Source organism: Neopelma chrysocephalum, unplaced genomic scaffold (genome assembly GCF_003984885.1).
Source record: "Neopelma chrysocephalum unplaced genomic scaffold, ASM398488v2 Primary Assembly neopelma1_166, whole genome shotgun sequence".
NCBI classification, from domain to species: Eukaryota; Metazoa; Chordata; class Aves; order Passeriformes; family Pipridae; genus Neopelma; species Neopelma chrysocephalum.
In genome coordinates, this window is record NW_020897828.1 from 1,099,545 (window position 1) to 1,109,713 (window position 10,169).

Consider the following 10,169-nt stretch of genomic DNA (forward strand, 5'->3'; position numbering starts at 1 on the left):
TGGAGGTCTCTTCCAACGTAATGATCCTGGGATTCTCTGAGAAGTCTTTTCCCAAACCCATGGAGTTTTCTGGGGAAGACACCTCTGGGAAAGAGGCTGTTCCTTATCCTATGGGAAACATAAACTTGGAAGTTGTATCCCAGAAATCCTCCTGAGACCACTTTCCATGACAAATCCATTTGCAGGAGCACAGAACAGTTTTCTGTTAAAATCAGACATCCTGAAGAACTGTGGTTCTTTAAAACTTTTGCAGATCAAGTGTTACAGTGTCAAGTGTTTCCCATCTGGGAACTTCTTTGCATCCTCAGTTTCCAGCTTCCAGAGGAATCTGGTTTCCCTGGGTTTGAAAAGATGAAAAAGACGTTATGTTGATTTAATCATCAAGTTTCCCTCACATCCAGAAGGACCAGTACCATCAGTGTCTCTAAAAAATTTCACTTGGTTCTGCTGATTGTAACAGAGTTGGATCCACCTACACTGTTCAATGCATGGATTTTGCTTCTCTGTAGGAATTCCTAGAAGAGTCAAAGGCTGTCTTCCATCCCATTAAAATCAGGTCCTTTGTTAGCCCCTTCTTTTGAAGCCTCTCTGTTGGGCAGCAGGACGTGTGTCCTTGCTGGCTAAAGGGAAAACTTTGTTCCTGCTGTCTGGAGACAGCTCCTTGTGCTGCTTCCAGAGGGATGTTGTTTAGGAAGTTCCAACACATGATAATTTGCAATATCCTGACTTCACAAATCCATTCAAGAAAGTTCTCCGAAGTGTGTTCTGCTGGGTGCCTACATGGCCAACCTCCTGCTAGGTAAGGAAAAGAAATTGTGATGAGTTTCAGATTAAATTGCTCTAAAATTGTCACTTAGGGTGCTTCACCACGCTAAGAAATGGTTCTTCCAGCTTTAGAAGTAGGAATACTTGGTTGTCTGTCCCCTTTTTTCTTCCAGATCCTCTGTCCCCTCACAGTCCAATATACCAGAAAGATGGAAATGGACTTTTCACAAGGGTCTGGAGGGGACAGGACGAGGGGGAATGGGGTTCACACTGACAGAGAGTAGGGTTAGATGGGATATTAGGATGGAATTCTTCCCTGTGAACTGGGACTTAGCTCGGATTACATGTGGGCAGCTTGGCCTGGTGTCCAACCAAATAGGAGCATTAACAGAATCCCAGAATCCCAGAATGGGTCAGGTTGGAAGGGACCACTGTGGGTCACCAGGTCCCACCTCCCTGCTCCATCAGGGCCATTCCAGAGCACACGGCATAGGGTTGTGTCCAGGCAGCTCTGGGATATCTCCAGGGAGGAAGCTCCACACCCTCTCTGCACAATCTGTTCAGTGCTTGTTCAGCAAAGAAATTCTTCCTCATATTTAGGTAGAACTTCTGTAACAGTTCAGCTTTTCCCAAAGGAAGCAATGGTTGAGTGATGACCCAGGATCAATCCTCAGCACAGCCACCGGTTTTCCCAAACTTCTCTGAACCTCTTTTATTCGAGATCTCTGCCCAAGGTGGGTCTGTCAAAGGGGGCTGGGAATTACAAGGAGTTAAGAAGGAGCTGCTCTGAGGATCCAGAATAAAAAGGCTTTGTTTCTGTCCAGTATGCACATAAAACAAATGAGCTGTGTGTGCATTCCCTTCCTGTTCCATGTATTCCAGATACACTTCCCTGCCTGTCCCCACTGCCTGGCCCTGGAGCGTGTTCTGTGGCACCACCAATGTAGGCTAATTGCTCTGTGGGCCAGCACTGCTGCTTTGTAGGGCACTGCATTTCCCCTCCCTGAGCTATTCCAGGGAACTGGCAAGGCAGGGAAGGTCGGGGCTGACCTTATCCCGAGATCCCAGCTGCATTCCAGCGGGACCAGCCTGGCCTGCAGGGTCCAGATTGGAGCAGCTAAAATAGCACCTCGGCTGCCAGGCAGGGAGGATATCCCTGAAGTATTCCCAGAGCAGGTTCCCCAGGCTCTTCATAACTCTAGAGAGGGCACCACAGGCACCTGTAGGGGAAGCACATGTGGACACAGACCTGAAACTGGTATGGGAAGAACAACAAGAAGTTGATCCCAGGGCTGGAGCAGCTCTGCTCTGGAGCCAGGCTGGGAAAGCTGGGGGTGTTCAGCCTGGAGAAGAGAAGGCTCTGGGGTCAAGTCAGGTGATTTCTGTGGTCAAGTCAGGTGCCAGTTCCCTATGGAGGTGTAATGGGATGGGTAGGTGCAGAGGATCACATGATGGTTTCCAATGAATTCATCTGCTTGGCTCTGTTGGACCTCACAGTTCTCCATCCCTGTTTTTTTAAAGAGGCTACAGGGCTGTCTTCCCTACTGTCAGTGACTTCCACCCTTGTGCTGGGACTCCAACATTATCCCACCTGCCTGCTGGACTGCCAGGATGAGTGGAAAAACAAGCTTGGAGAAGTCATGGCTTTCAGGTCTCAGGAAACCAGAAAACTTGCAAAGGGTCCAGCCCCACCAGGAAAGAATCTGGGGTAGAATCACAGAATCACAGGATGATTTGGGTTGGAAGGAACCATAAAGATCATCTCATTCCAATCCCCTGCCATGGGCAGGGACACCTTCCACTAGACCAAGTTTCTCCAAGCCCCGTCCAACCTGGCTTTGGACACTTCCAGGGATCCGGGGCAGCCACAGCTTCTCTGGGAAACCTGTGCCAGGGCTTCCCCACCCTCACAGGGAAGAATTTCTTCCCAATATCCCATCTGACCCTACTCTCTGCTAGTTCAAAGCCATTCCCTCTTGTCCTGTCACTCCATCCTTTGTCCCAAGTCCCTCTCCAGCTCTCTTGGAGCCCCTTTAGGCCCTGGAAGGGGCTCTCAGGTCTCCCTGGAGTCTTCTTTTCTCCAGGCTGAACATCCCCATCTCTCCCAGCCTGGCTCCAGAGCAGAGGGGCTCCAGTTCTGGGATGAACTTCTTGTTGTCAGTGGTTTTCCCCGGGCAGGAGGGAGCAGTGCCATGTGCTGCATTCCTGACATCACTTCTAGTCCTGTCCAGTGAGTAAATCCAAGGCAGCACAAGTTGTGTGTGTGTAAAACAGAACAGACTCACCTCTACCTGCCCCAGGACTGAGTGTGGAAAGTGGGCACAGTTACACTGCCTCCAGCTCTGGGGTCCCCAGCACAGCAAGGACATGGAGCTGCTGGAGAGAGTCCAGAGGAGGCCCCAAGAGGATCCCAGGGCTGGAGCAGCTCTGCTGGGAGGAAAGGATGGGAGAGCTGGGATTGTTCAGCCTGGAGAAGGGAAGCTTTGGGGTGACCTGATTGTGGCCTTCCAGGACCCGAAGGAGCTCCAAGAAAGATGGAGAGAGACTATTTCCAAGGGCCTGGAGTGACAGGACAAGGGGGGATGGCTTCAAGCTGCCAGAGGGCAGGGTTAGATGGGATTTTGGGAAAGAATTCTTGGCTTTGAGGGTGGTGAGGCCCTGGCCCAGGTTGCCCAGAGAAGCTGTGGCTGCCCCTGGATCCCTGGAAGTGTCCAAGGCCAGGTTGGACGGGTCTTGGATCAACCTGGGCTAGTGGAAGATGTCCCTGCAGGGGATGGAACTGGATGATCTTTAAGGTCTGTTCTATGATTCCATGATATGAGAGGTATGGAAAAAAATGGCTGAAGTTGGGGACAATTGGCAGGCATTGGTAGCACAATCGAAGATTGAGGGGTGTTGTTTGCATAAGTGGTATTTCATAAATAGTATTTTAAATTGTTTCCCAGGGAATCTTTCATTCCCAAGAAATCCATCAGGCTTTAAATTGTACAATGGCCTGGGTGAAGGTGGCAAATCTGTGGAGATTGGAAAGATTTCATTCAGCAGCAGCTGCACAAGAAACTCTCTGTGCCGGGGGTCGCACCAAACCACTCCTCTGCTCTCTGGTAAGGGCATTGCCCATAAATTCCTTCCTTTCTGGAGAATAAAACTAACAGAATTCTAGGAAGCTGAGATTTTGGGGTGTAGGGGCCATCAGGTTTCTGAATGCTCAGCCTCGTGCTCCTGACTGCAAACATGGAGCTCATAAGGAGAGAGCACATCCCAGCCCTGCCCCCAGCACAGAACGTTTCTCTCTTGGTAGATAAAACTCAGTTATGAAAAACAAAAGCTGAAAAATTACCTCAACCCCTTTTTTTCCCCCCCTTTTCCAACCTATTTCTCATTGCAAGTCTTTTTACAACAAACCTCCACTGAATTTTGATGTGTTGACAGAGGAGGTTTTTTAAAGTTGTTACCTCAGGTGAGTGCAACTGAACCCAAATTTCAGGCAGGATGTAATTTTGAAGACTTCCAGTTACAAATTAGAACAAAGCTAAATGAAAGGCATATAGAAAATTCCAAGTAGCCAAGATGCATCTTTAAAATCTATTTTAAAAATTAATGTAATTAACTACTCTGTTTATTTATTCTACTTATTCTGTTAGATACAGATAATTCTGTTAGATACACCTAGGCCATTGTAGGTGTATGGATATGAAATGTAAATCCCATATTTGACATATGGAAGTCTGAATTAATGCATTTGCTGAAGAACTATATTAATTAAATACTAATTACACAGTGCCAATTATACACATGGGAGAGACTAATAAAAAAACAGTGCTCAAATTTCCACAGGTACTTTATATCTGGAATGGACAGAGGGTTTTTGCAATGTGAAACATCAAGAACAGAACACTTTCTGGCCTTATTTTTGGGGGTTTGGGTTAGTTTGGAGGTTTTTTATGTGTGTGTGTCCAGAACATCCAGGCTGAGGCAAACATCCAGCTCATCCTTGTTTGTTTTTTCCATTGTTTGCAGGTTTACCAAGCTTTAAACTGCTTGGAAGAAGTTTTCTATCCTGGGTGTTGCCTCAGGATGATTTTTCTTCTTTAAACCCACCCTTCCCTGTCTGGTTTTTATTTTGGTTTTGTTTTGCTTTCAGGGAAAGGAATATTGAGAATTTGGTCTTATTCTGAAAGAGTAATATTTTATTTGGGGGAATTGATAAGCAACTGCAAAACAAATGCAAGTTTAACAGGCTGAAAAAACAGCAGCAAAAATATTTCTAGCTTAGATTGTCACAAGAAAGAACTTTTTGCTGTTGCTTTTTGAGGCAGTGAAATCAATGTGTAAAAAATTGTAGTAAATATCCCAACTTGTGTTGTTAATTTTTACCCAAAACCTCCCAGGGCAGCTCCTCCCCAGGGGCAGCTCCTGTGTGAGCAGGGACAGGACCCAGGGAACAAACAAATGGTATAATTTCTTCTTTTTTTCTTTCTTAAAAAAGGACATATTTCTAGACAATTTCCAATTAAGCAAAAGTCCTAAAAATGTGTCCCCCTGGGTGAGGAATTGGGCAGTTCCAGCCTCAGTCACCACGGGGGCCCTGCCGGGTTTGGGCTGGGCAGTGTTGGACACACAGGAGATTGTGGTTGTGCCAGGGAAATGAGGCAAGAATAAATCCAGGGTTTTAAAAGTTTCCCCATGTGCTGTCCCATTCCTGGGAGGTGCTGGACAAGAGGGAGATGAGGGCAGGAAATCTGGAGAGGAGTCTCTGTTCCCTCAGGCCCCAATCTCAGCCTGAGGGACAGGAGCCAGGGAAGGGCTGGAGCTGGGACAGGGCAGGCTCAAGGTGGATCTCAGGACAAGGTTCTTCCCCCAGAGGGTGGTTGGGCACTGACCAGGCTCCCCAGGGCAGTGGGCACGGCCCCAAGGCTGCCAGAGCTCCAGGAGGGTTTGGACAACGCTCTGAGGGACAGGGGGGAGTGTTGGGGTGTCCTGGGCAGGGCCAGAGCTTGGACTGGATGATCTTTGGAGGTCCCTCTCAACTCAGGATATTCCATGATTCTACCTACAAGGAAGTTGCCTTTCTCCCACCATATGCTCCTACTTTTTCCTTGCTTTCTGAGTTAATCCTCTCCCTCCGCTCCGTGATCCGCCTTTGCCGGGAGCAGCTGTCCCAGAGCTCCCCACAGAACCCCTGGAGCCCAGCACTACCCTGCAGAGGAGCTGGATATTCCCACACGGGTGACCTACTTCACTGCCTAACTGGCTTTGACACTGTTTTCCAGCTCTATGGATTAAGATTTTTCCTTCCTGAAGTCATCGGGCTCTGTCCGAACCTTTCACGACTCTGAACCGTGATGATCAAACCCACAGTGTCTCACTCTGCCCTTTTCCACGGTGTTTTCATGGGAACTTACAACTCATCCAGTTTGGGATGTGGCTTCCAGCAGCACCCAGCAGAGGATGCCCAAGGAAGAGCTCACAAACAAGGTCAGTGTGTTGTCCCTGAGCATTCCCAGTGTCCAGTCAGCTGTGCTTTGGAGTTTCTGCAGGGTGGGTGGTGGGGGATGTTCCCTTATTTAACAACCATTACATTTAACAGACTTTTCCTCTATTAATTGGGTTAATCTCCCAAACCTTTACAGCTTTGCAGTATCACAGAATCACAGAGTATCCTGACATGGAAAGAATCCACGAGGATTAAGAGTCCAGACATGAGCCATGGGCAGGGACACCTTCTATCAGCCCAGGTTGCTCCAAGCCCCGTCCAACCTGGCCTTGGACACTTCCAGGGATCCAGGGGCAGCCACAGCTTCTCTGGGAATTCTATCCCAGCCCCTCAGCACCATCACAGGGAACAATTTCTTCCCAATATCCCATCTAACCCTGCTCTCTGTCAGTTTGAAGCCATTCCCCCTTGTCCTGTCCCTCCAGGCCCTTGTAAAAAGTCCCTCTCCCTCTTTTTCTCAGGCTCCTTTCAGGTGCTGGAAGGACCTTTTGAGATGTGGAGCAAAGAACTGCACAAACCACTCAATATGCAGAGAACTATGGATTTATACTGGGGTGGGTGGGTGACAATGTTCTCTGGTTTGTTCTCTGTCTTGTTCTCTTAACAATTCCAAATATTTTGATTTGTTTCTCTGAGTAAAAGGGAACATTGTGCTGAGATTTTTATAGAAATATTAATCAGAATCCAAAGATCTCAGTTGTGAGTGGAAAACCAGCTTAGAGCCCATTGTTGTACACGGAATTTCCCCCCATGCTCACTCCTTTACTACATCAGATTTTATCTGCCATTTTATTGTACAGTCACTCAGTCTTGTAAGGTCTTTCTTCAGTTCTTCAGAGTGAACATCCCAATTTGTCCTCTACCTTTCCTTTACCTGAATACTCAACATCTTTAGAAGTCTGTGGCATTTCACTGCTCCCCCCCCTTCCCCCAGATCCTTTAGGAATATGTTAAGCAGCACCAGGTCCCTGCAGACTCCTCTTGTGATCCCCCTCTTCTATGAAAACCGACCTTTTATTGTTGTTTTATTTCTGTTTCCTGTCATCCAGCCAGTTTTTGATCCATTCTTCTCTTGCTTCTTGTTGCATAAAGGCCTTTTTAATGTCTTTTCCTTTTTTTTTCAAATGATGCTTTGTCTGGGAACCTCATTGCCCCTGGAAATCCCGGGAATGCTTAAACATGTTTGCTGGTTATCGAGGAAAGAGTTACACACTTCAGCTTTTGGGCAACTGAGTTATCTCAGAGCTCTTGGGTGGAGCCCACCTGATCCCCAGGATGTCTTGACCTTGCCTGCCCTGCACTTTTATTTGTGATAGGTCTCTTAAATTCCCCATAATTCCAAATTCTGGCATGGATTTCACACCTCCAGTGCTGTGTCCAGTTCTGGGCCCCTCAGGACAAGAAGGACATTGAGGGGCTGGAGCGAGTCCAGACAAGGGAACGGGGCTGGGGTAGAAATATTTACATCTAAAATAACCTCCCAGTTCAGAAACAGGACCCAGCTCATTATTTCATGAGTGGCTTGATTTGGAAATATTGTAAATATTTCACTTTCAAAGAGAGGAAAACATGAAAATAACCTGGTCTAGTGGAAGGTGCCCCTGCCCATGGCAGAGGGGTTGGAACTGGGTGATCTTTAAGGTCCCTTCCAACCCAAAGCATCCTGTGAGTCTGTGATTCTGTGAGTCTGTGAGCTGAGCTTGAGGAATGACTTACAAAACCCAACTCCTTTTCTGGACTTGGATCTAATTCCAACCCCCTTCCACCAGACCAGGTTGCTCAGAGCCTCATCCAACCTCACAGGGAAGCTAAAAATAATTTCCATCCTGTCCCTTCCTCCAGTTTAAAGTGTGGCATTAAAAACCACATCCCTCAACATTTTGGGATTGTATCTGATATCTATAATGTGCCAATGGAAAAAGATGTTTTAGGGGACTGAGTTACACAGTTTTACTTTTATGTGACAAGAAGAAAACTAAAAAAAAATACGTGTGTCTCTCTCAGGTGGCTCCAACCATCAGAACAGCCAGGATGTGAATATTAATTACCATTAATTAATTAATTATCAACCTTCACACCCAGTTGCACACTCCTTACAACGAGGAGGAAGAAACATCAGTGGACAAAAGCTGATCCATAAAGTGTAATTTTAGACTTGGGAGTTTTAAAAGTTATTTATATCCCAGCAAAATGTAAACAGCTGAGGGGGTGGGTATCAGTTACTGATACAAGTTATTTGCCCTGGTCCCAAATCAATATTTTAAAAACTTAAATTTAAAAAATGTTCTGTTTCTGTCTCATTTGAGGTCACTGCAAAACTTTAGTGACCAAGGGAATAAAATACCAAGTGAGATCAAACTGGTGAGTTGATTGACTCAAGCTTTTGTCACAAAAAATACTATGGAATATTTGTCTCCCAGATCAATTTTGGGCACCACCTTTTTTGTTAAATACGAGTGTCGATGTTTTCAATATAACTACCAAATTTATATTATTATGTTATTTCAGTATAAACACCAAATTATTTTACAAGGCCTATCAGCACTCAGAGAGTCGATTTTACACATTAATCTCTCATTATTATTATTATATTATTTATTAGATTTTACAAGATTATTTTACTATAATTTTAACATTCTTAAAAGACACCACCTTACTCTTTCTTTCTTTTATTTTATTTTTTTCTGATATCTAAGTACTTTTTATTCAGGATATTCAGTCACTATTTTCTTTCCCCACCAAACTCTTCCAATATTTTTTTTAAAATGTCTAAATCACTTGTTTTGTTTTATCCACTGGTTTTTGTCATCCCCTACATGTTTCATAACACTATTTTCCTTATTTGCTAATTCTTTTGAAAGGCAAGTAAAACTCAGTGCAATTTTCAGTCAGTTCAAGCCCTTTTAAACTATAAACTTAAAAATGGTGCATTTTTGCTGGAAAATTAGTTCATTCTTAATTACCTTTGAAATTCCTTGATCAATATTATGCTTTACAGCATAATATACTTTTATTGTACCTCTCTCAATTTTAACATGACACAAAATCTGACTTTTTAGACCTTCTGTTTGGACTTTTCCTCAGCTGAGTTTCATCTCAATTAGCTTTTCTCACCTTGATATGGGAACAAATCTGTTTATTTTGTTGCCTTCAGTGGTCTTTTGTCATTAGTTCTTTTAAATCTAATATCCTTTAAAGGATAACTTTTAATGAAAAAGGAATTCCAGTGCAGTGGGGGATGTTTTAGAGAACATTGATAAGATTTAATGTCTGGTGCAGTCCCTCTGTGTGGTGCAGATATTTTAATTTCTTTATTATGATCTTCCTCCTTTCTGAGGCATTCAGAAGCACCACTATTTATGTGCTCCAGTGCTGGGATTTGGTGGGATTTCTCCACCAGAGATAATGAATTTTAATTTACTTCCTGTAGTTCAATGTATCAGTTATTTCTTCTATTAACTCCTCAATGTAACTTAGGAGTGAAGCACAGCCTTTCTACTCAGGTGCTCTGAAAAACAATGTTCAGCTCATCAAATGTGCTTGTAGAAACCATGAAGTGATCTAAAAGTTGTCCAACATAGGAATAATATTTGAAATTGCTGTTTGATTAGATTTAATCATCTCTAAACTCTTCCAACACCGTGTGCTCCACATGGTTCTGATGGCAAGCAGAGAAATCACAGGTGCATTTTTGGTAATCACTTTCTAAAACTTCTCCTGTTGAATTCCTTAAGTCAAGTCCCTTCCAACTGAAACCATTCCATGATTCTGTGATTCTACACTGCTGTTCTCTTAGCAAAGATTTCAAAACTATGAAAAAAAGCAGAACAAAAAGTCTCTTTCAGCTTCCCTTTGTTTATCCCAAGTGAGGAATGCTGTCATTCCATATCAACTAATCCATATATTT